General features: G+C 41.1%; 1 protein-coding gene and 1 pseudogene across 2 annotated transcripts in view; one reads left to right on the top strand and one right to left on the bottom strand.

The window, feature by feature from the left end:
* Window positions 1–21,399, top strand: part of ARHGAP18 (Rho GTPase activating protein 18) — a 171,645-nt gene that overhangs the window by 53,673 nt on the left and 96,573 nt on the right. The window lies entirely within an intron of this gene.
* LOC114494080 overlaps window positions 5,114–21,399 on the bottom strand; it is a 44,901-nt pseudogene continuing 28,615 nt past the window's right edge.

Below are 21,399 nucleotides of genomic sequence, written 5' to 3'. Positions count from 1 at the left end.
CTTACTTTTGGTTAGAGTTATGTTATTTGACTTTTAACTGCCCTCATCTGTAAGGCTTATGATTTTTGTGGGCCTGTTTAAAGTTTTCTTTGTAAAACTTATGTTATCATTATCTCTTTCATACGTAAGGGTTTATAAATCTCAAGACACCCCTCCCCCCAAGAAAGCTGCTAAAAACTTTCTTTGTTTTCTATGGCACACTTCTTCCACTGTCCACCTGCATGGTGCACCTGTGTCTTTTCTAAGTGGGACTTGTGTTTATTTAAAGGTTTATCCTTGTTCTTTTTATGTTTTAAGTTCTTAGTATTTGTCGTGCTTTTAAGAATACTGCAGCAAAATGAACTCATAACAATGGATGCTTTCATGATGCATAAGACTGGTACTGGATTGAATGGCAGTTAGGCTTAAATAGTTTTTAATCATTGGACAAGGAAAATGAATTATTTTATTCTCTTATTTAAATTCCCTGTTAGCGACAAACACGAGTATCATTCACATATTAGAAAAAGAACCCAGCACTGGCCAGGTAGTTCAGCTGGTTAGGGCATCGTCTCGATGTGCCAAGGCTGCAGGTTTGATCTCTAGTCAGGGCACTTAGAAGAACCAACCAGTGGGTGCATGGGTGGGTGGAACAACAAATCGATGTTTCTCTCTCTTTCTCTCTGTCTGTCTCTCTCTCTCACAAGTCAATGAATAACTTAAAAAAAAAAAAAAGCACTGGCTGGTGTGGCTCAGTGGATGGAGTGCTGGTCTGTGAACCAAAGGGTCACTGGTTGGGTTCCCAGTCTAGGCACATGCCTGGGTTTCAGGCCAGGCCAGGTAGCGGGCATGTGAGAGGCAACCATATATTGATGTTTCTCTCCCTCTTTCTCCTCCCCTTCCCCTCTCTCTAAAAATAAATAAATAAAATCATTAAAAAAAAAAAAGAAGAAACAAAGAAAAAGAAACCAGTATCCTAGAGGCCAAGGTTACCCTTATCTGAAGTGGAAGTTCCCTGCACTCCATGGTCACGGTCAGAAGTCTGTGAGGTCCCACTCCCTGTGGTTGCCTTCTCTCTCCTGCTTCTTGATTTAGTCACCCAAGGGTCCTGAGAAGCCTCCCTGCTGGTCATCCTGGAGGTGTCACTGTGAGAGAGCTCAGAACTGCAGAAACTTGAGGCATCCGGGTTTTTTCAGGGGTGGTTTTGTGGTGGGGTTGGGAGAGGGTAACAACATCATCCACATGCCAGGCTTGGAGATGTCAGCCCTCTTCTGATTCTCTCTCTTTGGGGCGATTTCTGTTCTGGTCCAGACCTTTCATTTTATACAAATACTCTGAGATAGAACTGTTTGCTGTGAAAGCTTTAGTTGGTGTTGATATTTAATGAATTTATTCTTTTGATAGGAGGAGGTAAAGAATACAAGTTATCTTATTTGAGGAGAGTGAGAGAGTGGATTAGGGCAGAGGGGGCAGAAGGGAGGACATCTAGATAACGCTGAAGATCAGCTCTTTAGACTTCTATTTGTGACTGTTGCTGTAACCCATGAGCTGGCCAAGTTAATCCCCCACCTTTTTTTTTTTTTTCAAGAAGTAAACAGAAACCATAGAGACCAGTGTGACCAGTTTCTACATCTGGAGTCTTCCTCATTCTCAGGTTCACTGAGTATCTGACTTTCTGAGTTGAGAATGTGAAACATCTTCTCCTTTACATATGCTATTTGGTAGTTGCTTTTTGGCTGTAAAGAACACTTACATGTCTTTAGAGAAAATGAGGTTTCTTGCAGGCATCTGGGCCATTGCGGAAGGAAACATCACCTGTCTTATTTCCTCAGTGACTGGTCACTGGAAGTGTTTGCTCTGTCTTTGAGGCTCTGTTCTTTTCTGCCCAATAGCCTCATGATCTCATTCTGAGCCTGAGCATGGCTCTTAGTGGAGGCCCCGCCCCATTGCCCTCTCTCATCTCACATCTATAACAAGAAGACCCGTCTTGCTGTTTTCTAACTTCAACTTTTTGAAGCGGGGTCAGATTTTCCCAGTGAATCTTTTTGAGCTGTCCCAGGCAGCCTATGATATGACTATTTGGGGTCTTTTTTTTTTTTTTCATTTGGGGTCTTTTTAGAGAAAGAGTCTGTGAATAGGGCAGATTCCTATGGAAGGGATGCGGCATCTTTACCACGCTGTGTAGGATGTCATACCTTTATGTTTCCTTTCCTATGAAATGAGCACGAGAAAGCTCTGTGCTCCACAAAGTTAATTATAAAGATGAAATATGTAGCTTTGGAGACTTTTCAAAAAGTACACAGATGAGAAGTATTTTTATAAATTCTTTTCAATACAGTATCTAAATTTTCCCTAGACATTTCACTAAACCAGAGTGATCATGCTAATACAAGTTTGAAAGAAGGAATGAATGAATGAATGAATGAATGTGAGAGGGAGTGGGTGTAGTGATCACACACACACACACTTCTGGGACAGCCTGTCCAGGTCGGAGTCCTGGACAGGTTGTTTAATGTCATGGGGCCTCCGTTTATTTTTCTGCTGCAAACTGGGGATAACAGTACATTACTTGAGGGTTTATGAGTCTTGAATGAGTTAAAGAGGTAATGTACTTAGAAGAGCACTTTATATAAAGCACAACAACTTGCTATGGTGATTCAGGGCAGTCGAAAGATAGTTACCTGGTTTTGAATTGATTTGGAAGTACCGTTAGAAAGCATTTTTGCGATTGATTTGTGAATGGTTGGGAAGAGATTTGCTTTAATACATATGGAGTATAACGTCTCAATTTTAAAAATAACATTTGTGAAATGAGTTATAAAAATATCTCAGAATATGTTTATTTCAATAACTACTAAGAATACCAAAACGGTATCTTAAAAGGGCTTTATAATATTGAACACTAGGCCCAGGCAATTATTTTGAATAGCTTTTTATAGTTTAGTTTGAGCAGATGTAAATTTTTAAATCATTTGTTATCCTTAATAAGATGGAATATAATGTCATGAAGAGCAAGAAAAAATTATTTGCTTATGTTCCTCAAAGAGCAAATTGACTTTAGGTTATTTGAATTCTTGCAGGTAGTAGTAATCACTATAGCTGAAGTATTTGAGGAGAGGGTAGTTTTTTTCACTTTTGTTCCCTTTAAACTCCCCTTAAAATGTATTTATGTACTTTTATGAACAACTCGATCTCATAACCAAGAAGTGATGTTTCATGCAGCAGACCTAAGTGTGCCATTCACGGCATGGATTGGGGGGATGTGTTCCCCCACCTCATTCCCGGGATCCCTGTGTCCTACCCTCTTTCCCATTTAGTGCACAAATTTGAAAATTTTACTGTTGATTTTTCTCTTCCTCTATACCATACAAAATAAACTAACTGTAAATGCCTACTGTGCACTGGGCCCTGGGCTAGGAAACTGTTCGCTTAACCAGTTCTTCTCAAATCCCTCCCTACCCCTGTACTTGAAGCTGCTATGAACTTGCGGCTCCTGTTTACAGGTGGCTCACCAGAGCAGCCTATTTGCTTCCAACTCTAAGAGACTGGGGGTTTTTCAAAGGTGGAAGCAGCTAGAGGAAGGAATGAGATGGTGAACTGGAGGGAGGAGAGAGACATACGCCAATTAGGACTGAAGAAATCATCTTCCATGGGGGGAAATAGCATAAATGATATTAAAATTTGTGATGCTGTAACTTCTCCAATGGTGACATTTTATGGATTCATATATTTCTTTTTACTAGCCAGAAAATTCCAAATGCCATTTATTTGTGGCATTGCTGCATGGGAAAATGTGTTTTGACTTCCCAAGAATATGCTTAGAAATAAATGTTTCAACTAAAATGTTTCAAATAAAATCTTTAACTAAATAGGAGATTACTGTTCAATGTTTCTTTGTTGCCTTTCAGGACCTTTGTGTACTGAGGAGTAAAAATGTTTTTTTTTTCCCTGACTTTGGTTTTATCTTGTCATAGTACAATGTGTTTCCCAAGATATAGGTGAACTCTGCAAACCCCAGTAAATATGTCTTCCACATCTCCTAAGCATGTGTCTGTCTTCCACAGGGATTATGGAAGTGTCATTTATTTTGGAAGATTTAAGAAGGTGGAAATTGCCCTGGCTGGTGTGGCTCAGTGGGTTGAGGGTCACTGGTTCAATTCCCAGTCAGGGCACATGTCTGGGTTGTAGGCTAGGTCCCCAGCAGGGGCACCCACACATTGATATTTCTCTTGCTCTCTTTCTCCTTCCATTCCCCTCTCCCTAAATAAATAAATGAAATCTTTAAAAAGAAAATCTTCAAAAGAAAGTGGAAATTGATCTATGTTCTTGTGATGCTAGCTGTATCAGATTAGAACTAGGCAATGTAATTAATTTAATAAATAGGGAAATACATAGCTTGACATCTTGTTGCTGTCAAACTGGAAATATTTAGAAATATTGAGATTCACACTGACAGCAAGAATGTCGACGTTTGGGTGGTTTGGCTGTAGGGATCTGGTGTCTGTCTGAACGCTGGTGTCTGCCAGATCCCGTTTCTATTTGGCGGCAAGTAGTGGGGATTATATATTGCTGGTGAGCCGCATAAAATTAAAATCCTACCTAGAAAGACAGCTGGGTAGGTTAGACAGACATCAAGGATATGTAAATATGGAAGTTCTTAATTTTTGAAGTATTTTTCAAAATATGTATTTTAACTAAACGACAGTGAGGGGCTTTGCTGGGTGTAAATGATAAGCCTAGGATGAAATAAATGTAAGAATTCCTGCTCTGAAGAGCTTCCCGCATAATTCAAATGGATTCTAAAACAGCTTTTTCAGTATCATATTTAGGAAGCTATAGCAAGTTTCTGTCTTTTAAGGTATAAAGCGTCAAAAGGATTTGTTGAGTAATTGAGATTTGGTTTGGGTAAGGAAAAATATTTGGCAACTTCAACTTGAAGGGAACTTTGGCTATTTATAGGTGGTCTAGAAACATGTAACTTGACCAACTTATTCTATAATTAATGTTTTTACTAGAGTTACTAAGTGTGTGTCTGTTTATTTCTCTCTGGTCCAAACAATGCAGTCAAAGCTATGACCCGTCATCTGATGGAAGTTATTTGGATCACAGTAGAAGTAAATCTGTTTATATTTTTACAACTAAATCATTGGTTATTAATTTTTATTTATTACTATATTTAAAATGTGGGTATACATGCTTTAGAATTTCCAGATGAAAATTTTTTTGAATTATAGCATTTTTACATCATTCCGTGTGATAGTGTAATCACACAGTGTCATCACACTGGATATATTTAGGCAATTATGTACGTGTATCCGTCCTTTGCTCTGGTTCTTTAGAGAAAGGTTTATATGCTGAAGGACAGAGGGCTGGTAGGTTATGTAATAAATGAGTGCAGTAGATGATTGAAAAATGTAAACCTCATAAAAATTTGGGTTTTGGTAGAAAATATTTGCTAGATTTTTCAAAATTTGGAGTAAACACCACCCCCCAAATTCTGTCTGCAGGTGAGACCCGGCCAGGGCACCATGCGTTGGCAGAGCCCTATCCTGCCAAAGGGGCAGTTTCAGTTACCTGTTGTGGAACACACCACCCCAAAACTTAGGGGCTTAAAATATTTTTTTTCTTGATTCTGGAGGATTATAATAAAATTCTCTCTTGGGGTCCATCCAGCAAGGTGGGCTGAGACCGGGGTCATCGAGGCTTCGAGGCTTCTTACGTCCAGGTTTGTTTGGGTCATCTTTCTCCTCGTGCACCTTGCCCCCAGGACTACCTTGGGCTTCCTCCTAGCAGGGTGGTGTCAGAGCATCCAGAGTTCCTGCACTCTTGCTGGCTTACCCCACAGTGAGCATCTGCAAGGTTCAGGTGGAGCCTGCCAGGCTTCTCAGGGCCCAGCTTCAGAAGTTACTCAGTGTCACATGGTGATATGGTATTGGCAACTGAATCATTGGCCAGCTCACATTCAAGAGTGTGGAGTAAGTAGGAGGCCTCACCTCTCAGGGAGGGAATGGTTTGCACATAGGGAAGTTGCTGTTGACAACAACTACTCAGTTATCGTTCCAGTGCCCCTCTGCATCTGTCCCTGTCTGCCTTTCCTGGGCTTAGTGCCTTCTGTAATACAGGAGCCTCCGTTCCTTGGAGCTTGATTTCAAAATTCTCCACTAGTAATATGCTCATTTTATGTGCATTTATCCTATTACCTTGCTTTGTTAAGTTTTTATTGGAGCATTTTTCTATTCATCAAGAACATAAATGCCTTAAGCGTTTTTCTTTATCCTAGTGTTTGTTTATTCTAGTAATTATATAGATTTAGAATCTTATATTTAAGAATTGGTATTTGATATTTTGGAAGTGTTGGGTTTTTATTGTTTGCAGTTCAATATGGGACTATTTTTTTTCTTTCCGCCAAAAGCTTATGCTTGATTCTTAAAAATATGTTTCAAAGAAGATGCACATTTGAATTTGAAAAGAATAGAGTCCTGAGAAATGAAATACTCCTTGCAAAGAACATGTTCCTTTTATTTGATAGCAGCAAAGTTGCCAAAGGCCCTTATTTTGTTTACATCCATCTGGTGATATTTACACTGAAGGGCTCTTGGACACAAATGTAGTATTTTGGATTTGATAATATTTTTGAGATCATATAGTACATATGGGAGACATCCCAGAGGCTATATAAAAATTAATTACTGGTGTTTGAGTTACTTGGTTTTCTCGCTCCCGATGTAAGTTGCATTTAGCAGTCAACCAATGACTGTGGTCATTGAGGCTTCATACCTAAGTGTCATCACTGTAGGGTTTCCTTTCTTCCTTGTTCACAAACCTGTGCTTTCTTGTAACTACTACTGAACTCTATGGGCTTCTCGCCACACTTCTTTCAAAGCAAGGAGGGAGATAAATGGCTAGGACAACTTCTAAACTCTGGGGGATGGGGGTGTGGGGGGGGGTTCCCTTACAGAAGGGAAATTTTTTTAAAACAGTGCCTTAAGATTAGCATATGTTTACATTTCTTTAAAAATACACTGAATCTCCAGGTTAAGGTTGCCACTGTTTTTGTGAGAACCTACTGCGTCAATTAAATTATTTATTTATAGAAAGGATTGCAATGTTTTATCAGATGACTCAATTAGTAAGACTTTGGCATCATTTAGAGAACTACATTTTCACTAACTTTTCCATTCTTATACTATTGACTGATAATCGTATCATCTCCATTTTGCGGGCAAAGGACATAAACTGCAGTTGACTCCCCCCACCTCACCCTGGGGTAACTGGCATCAGATGCAATTCATTGAAAGCTCTCAAATGAGTGATTTTATTCCTATCCGTGACTGCAGACATTTAAAAAGCCATAACAACTGAGTACACCTTAAAAAATAAGTTATATAAAGCAGTGATATTCACAGCACAAAATAGTTCAGGGAGGGGCAGGAACAACTTCTGATAATTAAAATGTAAATGTGAAAAAATGGAACAAAAGTCACGACTTATTTCTACTTCAGATATCATGTGACTAATATTTTACAGTGCCCTGTGGGTCAGTGTATGCATGTGTATAGGTCTATATATTGTACACATACACAATGCATTGTCTTTCTCACACGTACATACACAGATAATTATTTTGCAGCTCATTTGAGGGCAATTCCAATATGCCGCTCTGTACAGTTGTTGGAATCATGTTTGGACCCGCTTTCTTTACAAAACAGGGGAGAGAGCAGGAAATAAAGAGGTTCATTTGGTATAACTGGATTCTTTTGTTTAACTGTACACTCTGATGAATAATTTTCTTCCCTACCAGTTCTGTGAATAGCTGACTCACTGTGGTTTTCATGAGACTTGGTGATGGATCACACACTCATTGTCATGCCAGGGAAGTACTTGGAAATACTGTCCATATCTCCTGAGCCTGAAGGGCCGTTCATGTGATGTGACTCCATTCCTGCAATCCACCCTTGGGTCCATCTGAATCAGGGCCTGTTAAAAAAAATTAGGCCTGTTAGGCCCATGAGGTACTGCATTCATTAATGGGCTGATATGTCTTCAGAGTTGGCAATGATGGGTGTTCCTGGAGGCCCTCCACCTCCCAGAAGACCTACATAAGTCCCAGGGGGTACTGAGGAGTATGGTATTGTACTGGCATTTGTTGGGTTTGGTGCAGGTCTACCAACACTTGCACCCTGTTCATTCCAGGCATTCCAGGGCCACCTAAAGCATCCAGAGGTGTTCTCATGGTGCCTCCATCATTCTGAGGTCCTAAGGGCACCATTCCTCTGGGAGGAGTCATTCCCCGCATTGACCCACCCATGGGCCATTTGTTGTCCTTGTTGTTGAGTTGGGTCCGCTGTACTTGGAAGTAGTTGCTGACTTCCTGGGACACCTCCAAGTGCCTGGTTACGTATCCTCAGTGGGGGCTTTGGACCTCCAGGGTACCGAGGTGACAAAAAAAGTTGAAAGGACCCTGGTGGTACAAGACCTCACTGGCATGCCACCTCCTGTGGAATGTTTCCTGGCACTGGCTTGGGAGCTGCTGCGGCACCATGATCATGGAAGGCTTTTGCTTCCCTTGAATGTTCACAGTTTCCTGTCTTTTGGGAACTGCACAGTAGAGACCCCAAAATACGTTCTGCCCAGAATGCAAGAATCCTGGTGGTTCCTCCCTCCCCACCACGTGATGTTTTTTTCCCCCTTCATTTTATCACTGATAAAGATGTTTGGGCTGATTTCTGAGCTTCTACATGGAGCAGATGTTCATATACACAGATTGCTACCTTCTCCTGGGCCTGGGTGTCGGATGGGGCGGTGTCGCTGTTACTCTGGCCTTTGCCCTGTGTGCTTGTGCCAAGGGCAGCGCCCACTGCTGACTCCTGTAGGGCATGTGTTTGACCTGCACAGGTCCACGTGTATGCAGATTTTTTTCAGTTAATATATTGGAAAAATTTTCAGAGATTTGTGACAATTTGAAGAATCTCATACATGAACCTTACGATTTTCTTAAAATTTTCTTTTCTCTAGCTTACTTTAATGTAAGAATATTGTATATAACACATGTAGCATAGAAAATATGCAGGAATCAGCTTTTTATGTTATAGGTAAGACTTCAGCTCAATAGTAGCCTATTAGCAGTTAAGTTTTGGGGGAGTCAAACATTATAAGTGGATTTTTGACTGTGTGGGTAGGGGTCAATCCCCTGCCCCATAGTTCAAGGGTCAACTGTCTTCTCTCTTGATCTTAGAAGCCTGAAGCTTGAAAACACAGTCCAGGCTTGGTGTCCATAAAACAAAAGGCCCATTCTAACAGTTTGTTATATGTTTCGGAAGAGGCTAAGACTTTGTTAATCTCCTTAATGGAAAAATTTCATAAAAAAATAAATCAAATTGTTAGACCATTCTTTTCCAAATCGTATGTGGAACACTGTTACTAGGTGTTCTATTAAAAAAGGGGTTTGTGGCCTAATATTTTGGTGTAAGCAAAGTTTACTGCAGGACTTCCTGAAGCATATCTTAGTGTGTGTTATGGATTCTTAAAACATTTTGTAGCAAGAAGCATATTCCTAGGAGCTTTTTTTTTTTGAACACTTGTTACCATTGTTGCAGGAAATGCAGTTTGTGAAATCCCCAAATCTTGCTTTCTATGTACTTGCAGAAGCATTGCACACTTTGGAATCAGTGGCATATTTTAGTAGCTGTTGACGTTAAATCGCCCTTCTCTGTCTGGTCACTAGGCACGTCATTGATGCAGGCACACACCCGGCAGGGGCTCCCTTTGGTGGACTTGTTTCCGCCGTAAAGATGTTTTTTACTTCTTAATACCCAGGCTTCACAGCACATAAGTCTTTTAATACAACAATTTTTAGCTTATTTTTTTGGAAGGAATATTTATGTGTATGCCTGCAAACCCAATATGACATTTTAAACACAAATGTGGGAGAAATATCTCGAGTTACAATTCAGGATGATGTGGGCACCTTGACAACATGCTCCGTGTCAGCCCGGAGGATGCTGTCACGTCTCTGCCCAGAAACAGCACTTAACCTTACTAGTTGTTTGATCTTCGACGAGATAGTTTGCTGATTGTGTTGGAGTTTCGCTGTGTTATGTTTTAGAACACTGGTTGAAGGTTTTGGACACACATGTGATATATTGCGTTTTCCTTTTAAAAGATTAGGACAACTTCAGCGGTGGTTTTTTGTTGTTGTTGTTTTTTGGCATGCGGGTTTTTAGGTAAGGGTTGCTGCCACTGAGTTAGAGAGGCTGCATGAACTCATTTAAGCATCGTAACTCCCCACGTGGGTGGTGATGTTATCCCCAGTTTATGCGGGAAGACACAGAGGCACGGAGGGCACAGTAACTTGCTTGGGATCCTACAGCTAGAAAGGGGCAGGGCTGGGATTTGGGCCTGGGCAGCTTGTCGTTGGAGCCTTCACCTCTGTGCCATGCAGGGAAATTGTTCCCAACTTTCATAGGCTGAACATGGATTCTAGAAGTATATATGAAGCAAGTTAAACCAAAACAGAGCGCTTGAGTGGCAGGTAGCTTGTGTTCATTTTTATCATAAGAACTCTTCCCTCTCTGGTGTCGGGGGAAGCTTGTTCTGATCTGGATTCTAAGCAGTCTGCTGGTAATGAAAGAGGCACTTGGGGAGATCACCTTGCCTACTTTCAGGCTCCCAGACACCATTTACTGCAATGTGGTAATAAGTAGTTTTACTAAATTCTGCCATTTAGTAAATAAGTTTGTGTGACCCTGAGGAGTCTTCTGGCATTTTGCAGTGAGCTATTCATGTAACTGGAGCAAATTAGATCATAGAAGAAAAGAAAAACAAATATTTATTGAGTACTGCCTGTGTTCAAATGTTTAAAAGAGAATTTGTTTAATCCTTGTAAGGTGAGAATTATTATCCTTGTCTTAAAGAGGAGAAAGCTCGTGTACATGGAGTCGCTGGCCTCGGACCACACAGCTTGCCTGTAGTTCAATTCTGCTCGGAACCCTGGTCGTTTGCATTCTCCCGAGGGGTGTAGTGTGAGTGTGGTTGCCGCCCTTCAGTTTTTCTCCCTTCAGAGTGCGCATGTCTGAGTGACAGTGGGCCTCAGTGAGTGGAAGAATGTCTTTGGTGGAAGGCCCCCATCTGGTTCTTTCAAAGCTGAAGTCTGGGTTGTAGCGTGCTCAGCGGGAACTGATGGGGCAGTAGAGGTATCTGCAAATAGAATGGAAAAGAAAGCCCCAGGCAGGGGCCTCTCCTCTCTATCGGTTGACATTTATAAGTTGGAAACTTCCTTTAAATGCATTAAAAATCTCCCAGGGCCAGTATGACACAGTAACAGGTATGTCTTTATTACAGCTACTGTTGCCACCAGCGCCATTGCCATTCGACGGCTGTGTTTTTCTACAAAAGCTCAATAATCAGATTGAGCCCTAGAAATAGGACAGTAAGACAGCAGTGAGCCTGCATTGTCTTTAGGTCTTCCCTAGCAATCGCGATGGTCTCAGCACCCTTTCTGTTGCATGAGAACTTTCCACTGAAGTCCATGTGCACAATTCGCTTTCACTGGAAAAGTATGGGAATGTCACAGGAGTGAATGAACGGCCCCTTTCCACTTAATAAAGTCGTTCAAATACTTCAGAGGCCACAAAGACATTAAAGACTTAGCCTGCCACCAACCCAAAAGTATCAAAATAAAATGGCCTATTTGCTGTTTCAAAAGTGCCTTTCATGAAATTGCAGAAAGTATTCAGGAAGGTAGTGAGTGAGGGCAGGCTGGCTGGAGAGCATAGACTGGTAACCATCTTTTAGCCATGGCTATTTTTCACAGCAAATAAATTTCCTTAGTTTATAACTATGAACCAGGTGATCAACTCACCACAGCTGTTTCTGGAGCTTCCCCGCTTTTAGGCAAAGTAATTCGGAACTTGCCAGAAAGCCAAAGGCTAGGGGATTGCCTTTTTCTTGGTCCTAAACCTAGACCTGTTTTATAAACAGTTGATTCCCAGGCCAAGGTGTCCCTGAATGACATGTTCCCATAAATGTCCTGCTGCCACAAATTGCTAATCTTAGCAGAAGCAGAATTCTGTGTCCACTCCAAGCTCTCCTGCTCTCCTAGGGATGCCATCCCTGTACTGCTTTACCAGGTAGAGTTCTTGGGGTGAGCCTGCATGCTTTCCTAGGTGTTTTCCAAGATTCTGCGCATTTTTAAGCCCCCTGACAATATATCCTTATACAACGTTGACATTATATCCATTATATCTGCACCTGGGCAAATGGTTTGCATGGATCGATCTTCCAAAGCTGCCCAGTCTGTGGATCCAGTACAGGTAACACAGGGAAGGGGAAGGAAACCCAGACCGTGTGCTGATGGGAACCCAGACATGATGGGGCAGCTTTGAAAGGGGTCCTTTCAGGCCCCTGAACACCTTGGACAACCTGCCTTTTTAGGGAGAAGAAAGGAAGGAAGCATACATTTTGTAAAAAGTAAAACACTTCATAAACTAAAAACAAAGGCTTCATAAAAGCCTAGGCTGTCCCATTCCCCCTTGTCTTCGTCCAGTGGGCCTAGTGGTCTCAGTCTAGGGAAGGAGGGGGTCCCTGGGCTTTAGGGTCAAGAACAAATACGGCCAGAGCACTAGAAAAGGAGAGCAGTTATGGAAGTAAGGGGCAGCTGCTTTTCTGACCTTGCAGCAATGCTGGCAGGGTTGGCAGGAGGGCAGCCCCTGGTGGCTGCAAGAGGAGGCTGTACCTGAGACACAGGTAGCCACGGAGGTGGCCTGAAGGAGCCTCCAAGGACTCTAGAAGCGGGCTGACCAGGAAGGCGTATGAACATCAGCCCAGTGGGCACAGCAGTTACCAGAGCTCTTGGCTGCAGGGAGGCAAGTATACAGCCTCCTTGTGGCCTTGTGGAGACCTGAAAATGGACTGTGGCTGGGAGCAGATGCCTAGAGTATCCGCTAGAGACCTTTCATTTGTTGTCATTGTGGGGTAATTCACATCCTCTCAAATGTGCTTTCTGGGCCGGTGGCCACAAAAACACCCTTGCAGGTGTACCTTCTTTTATTTTTTAATTGATAATACTGAAATTTAAAATAGTTATTATACTTGAAAACAATTAAACTAAAATTAAGAAAAATATTTATTATAAAAAAATTTGTTCTGAGAAACCTTTGGCCAGTAAGTTTTAAATCTTGGAGAGAGCCAGTCTTCAAACTTTCACTTGAAATTTTAGTAATTCAAGCATATTGAAGAAATGATTGACAGAGTGAATTTTATTAGGGATTTGTTTGGTTCCTCATGAATCTTCTAAATTGTGACATGTTGTTAGGCTCATGAAATCATAGTACAAAGTGTTTTCCTTCTTTTTGAGAGGAATATTAAATGCTACAAATCTATATAATGCTGCATTATTGATATGCATGAATATTTTCAAGCTGAATACATTATTTAATGTTTTATTTGCATTACCTCTTGGGTGAAAAGTAAACAAGGACAATATTAATTATTTGTTTGAAAATAAACCTTATCTACAGATGCTGAAATTGCACCCGTGAGTGACAGAGACAATCCACTGTTTCCTTACTTCCTGAATTGTCATCATGTTTATTGTGTTTGGAACATGAATCTTTTACATTTGGAGAATTTATATGTTGTATGTAGTGACAGATGACTTGAGACTAGTGAAAAAATCTATCACTTTTGCTTAAGACACATCAGATATTTAAGAGTTTTTCATTTTAAGTATAGCATTTGCAGGAATATATGTGATAAGCATTATTTACTTTAGCAGTGATTTTATTCATTTTAATGGCATGTACCACTTTATGCACTGTACATATATGAAGATAATATTATGACTTTGTGAATAACTTCATCTACTGGTAATTCCCATATGGAGCATTTCACATGCATATACATTTCAGTTTTCCAAGGCAGGGAATTGGTGTTGATCTTGTGATGAATAAAATCTTATAAATGGACTTTGTAGCCAAAGCAATCCCATGTTTTCTTGTTACCAGCCTTAGAGTCATAATGTAATCCTATATAATTATTTTAAAAACAGACATTAACTAATCCCCCTTTTAAAATTAAATGACAAGTTGATTTAAATGGCCGTACTCCTTGGTAGTTTCAGAATTCAGAACGGAAATTCGAATGCTGGGGTGCCAGGAGTGAGGCAGGTACGGCAAGCATTGTTTTTCCAGGGATGCCGTTGTCTCAGGTCCGCATGAGAAGTAAATGAAGAACTGTATAATTTTTGTGAATAATGAAAAAAAGAGGAATAGAAGGACATCTGTATGTATGTCTTTTGCCTTCACACTTAGCATGGCTTCTGAAACTATGCCAAAAGGACATCTTAGTGCAAAAAAAAAAACCCAAAAATAAAATCAACCAACCAGACAAACAAAACATATGCATGGATTATCATCCCTGTCTCTTTCATTGAGGTAAAATTGAGGTCCTCTGGTGAAATTTTTAAATGTAAGAACATTCTCTGTTCATTTTCCCTCCTGGGGGAAGCTCCATCTTCATCTGAGAGAATCATTGCATTTCTGCGGTCAGTTTTCTCCTTGTTGGCTTTCAGAATGTAGAGTGACCAGGTTGTTCCCAAGCTGCTGACCGGGCCTCAGAGGCCCGTCTGGAGAGGGGTCATTAGTGGTAGCCACCCTTTATTCCTCTCGAAATTTAAGGTCAGCCCCCTTGGTTCAGCTTGTTTGTTAAATTCCAGGTAAAGAAAAGTAAACAGCACATACATTTTTGGGGATGGAAGAAAAATTACCTAGAATCTGCCTCTTCTTAGCCTTGTGACATTGAGATTCTCAAGGAAGTAGAACCTAGAGCGTTTCATATTAGACAGTAGTTAGATGCTATGTATTAGAATGAGTCCTACAGAATTTCCAAAGGATGGAATTATTGTCACTGGTAGAAGCTACATTTGTTTCATTACCCAGTACAGCTGTCAATGATGAGACATCTGTCTTAAAAAGTGTGCTATGATGCCTCCTTGAAGTTTGTTGAGCAGATGCTCTGTGCTGTGCCCTCTGCTAGGAATACTGTGCTAGTCAGAAATCAGCTCCTAGAAGGTTTCTAATTTCTACTACAGATGATGAGCTGAGTCGCATATCTGATGCAGGACAGGAAGTTACAACCACTATAATGGAGGTTTAAAAAGAATCAACAAGCCTGCTTGTAGGCATTTGCAGAAGGAGGACATCTTATGTTTTTAACCAAAAGGATCAGAGAAAGTTTCATCTTGTTGGAGGGGCTTGGGTAAAATTTGACTTCAGGGTAGGAAAGTAAATGCACTGAGGAGAGGGAGGTTCAGGTGGGAGTTAATTCTATGAAGATTCTAATTGGCTAGAGGACAGGATGCTTGAGAGAGGAAGAAGGAAAGGATGGAGAGGGAGGTTGAGGTCAATTTGTGGCAAGCCTTAAAGGTCTAACTCAATGGAAACAATGGGATTTTTTCAGTCACTCTGCTTGTGGCCTGCCCACTTTTCAGAATACCTGACTCCTCTATCAGGGACCCTGGGACTGAATGATGTAATATAAGAGGTATGTAATGGCATAGTGGTGAAAAAAGGAGCTCTGGATTGTAAAATACCATGGACTGTGTCTTGGGCCCGTCACTAGTTATGTGCCTTTGGGCAAGGTGCTAAACCTTTCTGTACCTTGGTGGCAGTATGACGGTTAGATGAGGTAAAAAGTCACCGTGTAAAGCACACAGGCCCCTTGCAAATAGCAACCAAAAAATGCTTGATTCCTAGTGGACTTGTTTTGCTATCTGAGACGGTCTCTCCCATCTGTTCTCCTATGAGTATAACTCACAATACATCTGCAAAGCAATCCAGAGACAGACCAAGTGTGAATGGAGATAGGGAGATGATGGACACAGGTAGAGAGGTAGGGTAGAAGAAAGAATGGCTTTTTTGTAGGAAATGTCAGTAGCTGCTTGTGAGTTCATTTCCTGTGGTAAACAACCAAGAGGGTCATCCCCTCTCTCCCCATGCTCAGGGAAGAGAATGAAAGAAGTGTCCAAAGGCCAGGCTGCTTTGGTACCTTGAGCCTGAGCTGGGGCATCTTGATGAGTCCAGGTTGGTGCCTGAGGAGGGGAAAGAGGTTATGGCGAAGGCAGGCAGAAAACACTTTCATAACTCCATGGAGCTGAGGCTTCAGCGACAAGCTCTGTCAGGAGACCCTCAGACCCTTTGCATTTCCATAGTTGACACTTGTAGTTTACCATTTGCAGTTACTTGGAAGGTTGGAGACTGGTAGTTGACAGTTCCTCTGAGACCCATGAATTAGTGTTGCAAGTCCTGAGGATGTGGTATATAGAAGCTGTGCTGATGATCCCTAGCAAGTAAGCATAATGCATGCTCAGCATTTGTAGCCATTTGACATTGTAAAGTGATGAAAGTGTGTGTTTATGAAGAATGGTTTTTAGGAATCATTCAGTGACAGTTGGCAAGGTGACTCCCCTGATTTCTGAAAGAAATGTGAATCTGGAGAAAGCCAGAGTCTGTATAAATCCTTTTGTAGTTGCAGTTCTGAGGATTCTGGAAGTTCTCGGCCCACATTTTGCTAGAATATCCAAGTGGTTGGCTCTTTTAGTATCCCACTGAAGAGGCTGACTTTGGAAGAAATCAATTACCTGTGAGGAGCCAAGGGAATTCTGTGTAAGCCTCTGGCATTTGTCAGCTTACCTAGCAAGGAACCTGTGGCTTAGCATCTTATTGGTTGAGTGCTAGGCTAGAAACTACTCTCATTGGTCAGATTTGGTGGTGGACTGGGTTGGCTTTCTAGTGCTCCAAGATAATTACATGTAGAGTGCTCGAGGAGCCTCCAGTGAGTGGGTGCGAAAGACAAGTTCACAAGGAGGAAATTCTCTGAATTAGGTTCTGGGAGGTTGTGTTGCAATGAGGGAAATTAGTTATAACAGCCTTTTGTTTTATGTATATCATATATTATATATACACACACATATATACATATATATAATTTTACTTTCGTACACAATTTTCTTTTATAGTGAGTCAACTTGCATTTGATTTTAGAAGTTGGTGCCAACATACTGGATTGTTGAGTAGAGAAGTTTCCTTGGTTTCCTAGGGGAGGGTTCAAGTAAGGGAGAGCATGATTCACTGGGGAGAAAACTACCAAGGCCTCTCACTCCTGGGGTGCCAATATTTTTGAGGAACTCTAGTATCAACCATATTAATTTTTGTATGTGGTTTGGAGATGGGCGGAATAAGAGGAAGTAAGAAGAGACAGAAAGCCACTTTGTATTTATGAATATGGCAAAACTGTATGAAATGACCACCAATGTGATGTCCACAGTTTATGGATGCTTTTAAGTATCATTTTTGACAGTGCTGGGCTTTTCAACATCCCACTTTATGATGAAAAATACACAGCAATAGCTAGTCCTTACACAGTGCTCTGTATTTGCCTTATGTGCTTTCTAATAGCCATGTGTGGATATTGATTCCTATATACTTCACCTTACCAGGAAGGTAGGAATAATGATTATCTCTGTTTTACATTTGAGGCAACCAAGGCACAGAGGTTAAGAAACTTGCTCAAAATGACACTCCAGGAAATTGGTAGAAAAGGGTTCATAACCCTGGCAGCCTGTTTTCTAAAGTCTGTTTTCTTAATGACTTCACTATGTCTCCTGTCCACAGCCTGAGCTGCAGGTAGGAATAATTGCCATTCTCTGTTTTAATGACCGTGCATGCTGGATCGGCCCTGTTTACTATGAAAGTGCCCATTCCACTTTATGACCACAAAGTACCTTATTTAATACTAGAAAATGTTAGTGCTGCTATCATCTATGATTCTGGAAGAGCTTTATACAGATCTTGGTGAGAAGTTCCTTGTGATATTGATCCGTGACAGCGTCAGGCTTTCGGTTAAGTAACTTATTTATTGGGCTGACATTTCTTGGCTTTTATGATTAACTTTGGCTGCGGTGTGACCAATATATGCACTTCTGACACGTTTTGTATGTAAAGTCACCAGATGGCTGGCCATGATGATCTCCGTGACATCCATGGATACACTAGTGGTGTGAGTGCCCCCCCGTGTGCTGAAAGTTCCAGAATACTTGAAGTAGGAGGACACATTTTATGTGTGTCCATGTGTGACCATGAAACTCCCAAACACACAACATTCTAACATGCAGTTAGAAAATTGAAGAACTTCTACCAACAAAATCTTATTTCCTCCTTTTTACAGTTATTTATTTTTCCCACTTGAGAAAATTTGAAAACACATAAATAACAGAGCAAATAAGGAGATAAAGGTCACATGCACTACTACTGAAGGGCTGGCCACTACTGAGCTTCACTTTCCCACAGGATATTTATCCCTGTTCACCCGTTCCTAGACGTGCTATCCCGGAGCAGCTGCCTGTGCTGTCAGCGTGTTGTTGTTCTCCCAGTTACATTTTAACCGAGGTGTAGCACGCAGGATGCATTTTTGCTGGAGAAACCACAGAAATGTAACTATTTATTACGTTTCCTAGCTATCGCACGCATCATTTCCTCCCTTACTTCCTCCCTGTCACTGGCGGTCCCGCTGCCAGCCTGCCTGTCCTCCACTCGTGACATCTGACTCACCGCTGACACTCAGTCCTCAGGCCTGCTCCGGGGGCCTGTTACTGAGCTGGCAACTTCTCTCCCCGCAGTTCCTCAGATCTGCACTTTGTTCTTCAGCCGCGGCAACCCCAGCCTGCACTTCACTGCCTCATGCTGTCCGTGCCCATTTCTTGGCCTCTGGCTTCTTCTCGTTTTCCGGCCACTCTTAAAAAGGACTTTTCTTGCAAGTGTTTGTCTCAGCATTCCATTTTTAGCACAACTGTCCTGTGGTAACACCTCTGTGTTACTTTCCAGTTATCCCAGCATCACTTTAGGGTTCTTCACGGTGTCCTGTCCCCCTTCATCTCATGTGCTCCGTGCGAGACAAAGACACACCTTGGTTCTTTGTTACTGAATGGCTGAAGGTAAATTGGGCTGGCCCTGGAAAAAAGTGTGGAAAAAGAAAAATCTTTGCCATCTCTAACCTCTATTCTCCATTACATTTTTGACCCTTCAGGGTTTCTCTCTCCTCCCATTTGTTACTTAGTCTTCTTCTTGCTCTATAATTCACACTTGTAACGAAATATGAAAGGATCTGATACTGGTGGTTTATACTTGAATGACTATGACCACATATTCTTTCTTTTGTAATTGAATGTCTTTAATTAAATAAAGCTAGTGCAATTTGATATAGGTTTGGTTTTGTTTTTTTTTTAACTTTTTGGCAAATAAAAACTTTCCAGCTCTGTGTTGATTTCCTCTACCCCAAATTAAAAAAAAAATTTTATCTGGCATATGTAAGTCTGAAAACAACTGTTTTAAATCATAGCAATAAGGAAGGAAAAGAGAAGCAAAAGGGAAAGAGATGAAATAGAACAGCTTATAGGGAGAGTAACATTATTAAGCTATGTCCTTTGATAAAAATGCATTACTATGTTTTTCTTTCATAAAACTGCATTATGTGTGTGATTAAAAATATCTTTTTTTTTTTGAAGGGAAGAAGGTGGGGAGAAAATATATACAACTGTAATTGAACAACAATAAAATAAGTTAAATACATAAAATATATTTTTGTGTGTAGTTCCTTGTCTCTTCACAGCCACGTGCATGCATTTATTGTATCCATCTTAGAAGATAGACCGTAAAAGCACTGAACATCTTATTTTCTTTATTTATCCTTGAATCCCACCATCTAGACAATGCCAAGCATGCTGTGTACAGTCAATAAGTGATTGCTGATTATATGACAGTGTTTTGAGACATAAGTTTTTTTCTTATATCTCTGGGGTTTTAGTTTCCTGCCCCCTGCAACAGAGAACGAGAGAATTTGATTCTCTAACACCAGTGTCAGGCATTTATGTTTCAACATCTACCCACAGATAATCACATCTGGTTGTCCATGAGAAGATTTCATTTGCAACCTGTGTTGGTGGCAGCTGTCATTTCATTCCTCTGGTGCTGCTACTTGGCTCTAAAACCTCATCTTTTGCTTTGGGAACTGGGCCAGAAAGGGAAGCTAGCCTGAGGCCACATGGAAATGAGGCAAGCGTGCTTCAGGGGCCCTGTCAGTATTCTGGCTGGGGTAAGAGCAATTGCATAGATTGCTTTATATTCCAAAACTGGAGTTACCTCTTCTGTGACCCTGGCGTGCTTTCATACTTACAGATGCCAATCTTGTTCTCTGCTTGACTCAGCCAAAGTTGGGGAGGTGGGGAGAGGTGGAAAGACTTTGGTCCAGAAAATGTGACTGGGCTTGATGCACATTTGCTTTCTTACAGTGGTTCTCCAGTGACCTTTCCTTTTAAAAAGTCTGTGATTCTGTAATTACAGTATATTCTATTGGCACAATTGTTGTATTATAAGTCCAATAAGTTAAAGTGACTTCTATAAGAGAATACAGGCTTATATAGTCCACTGGAGTAACAGAATGATGCATGGCGGGATAGAGAGAGGAAACAATGGGGGTATGATGGAGTGACCTAGAACATCTGCTGCCTGAAGGTAAGCCAGTAAATGAGGAGGAGGAGATGACAGACTGCATAACTGGCGAGCTTGCTCACCCTATTCTGAAAAACATGTGAAATGCAGTGTTTTAGGTTTTTGCACTGTCTCACGGGGCTTGTCCTACATCAGACAACTGTTAACTAATATGGTGTGGATTTTAGTTTGTGACTCATTTTGCATTTTCTTTCATGTTGCTATATTTTAAGGTGCTGCAACAATGAAATTAATTATTTTAGTTACTCTGTTTGCAAAAACAAAAAATGTTAATAGCCCAAATGCGATGCAAGTATATTTGTAATGGTGTCATCATGGTATGATGTGGTATTTTTATTCTTGCTTGAAAGGCTAGGGGTTGAGTTTATGTGCTCGTGCACATCTGGAGTGGGAAGAAAGTACATGGAGTTTGTATGCAAGCAATTACTGATTGATGTCAGCTTTTCTATGTCAGGATGTTTTCTTTTGCACAAGAGACCGTTATGTAGTAACAATATTAAATACTTCTGAGTGAGAATTTTGACAAAGGATCACTGGCTTAGTGGATTCTAGAATGTTACCTTCTTTGGAAGAAAGGTCTCTGGAGATGTAATCAAGTTAAGGATCTTGAAGTGGGAGATTATCTTGGCTTATCTAGTTGGACCCAAAATGGGGGCACGGTCATCCTTGTGAAAGAGAGGGAGATCTCATGCGCACACACAGAAGGCATGTGAAAGGAGGCAGAGACTGGAGTCTCATGGCCACTAGCAGAAACAATGCTGGCGTCCACAGATGTTGGAAGAGGCAAGGAATGGATCCCTTAGAGGCCTGGAGGGAGTACAGCTTCACTAACCTCTTGGCACCAGTGGTTCTGATTTTG

This window comes from Phyllostomus discolor, chromosome 4 (assembly GCF_004126475.2).
Source record: "Phyllostomus discolor isolate MPI-MPIP mPhyDis1 chromosome 4, mPhyDis1.pri.v3, whole genome shotgun sequence".
NCBI lineage: Eukaryota > Metazoa > Chordata > Mammalia > Chiroptera > Phyllostomidae > Phyllostomus > Phyllostomus discolor.
The sequence above is the reverse complement of the archived record's forward strand: the minus strand, read 5'-3'. Positions and strand labels throughout refer to the sequence as shown.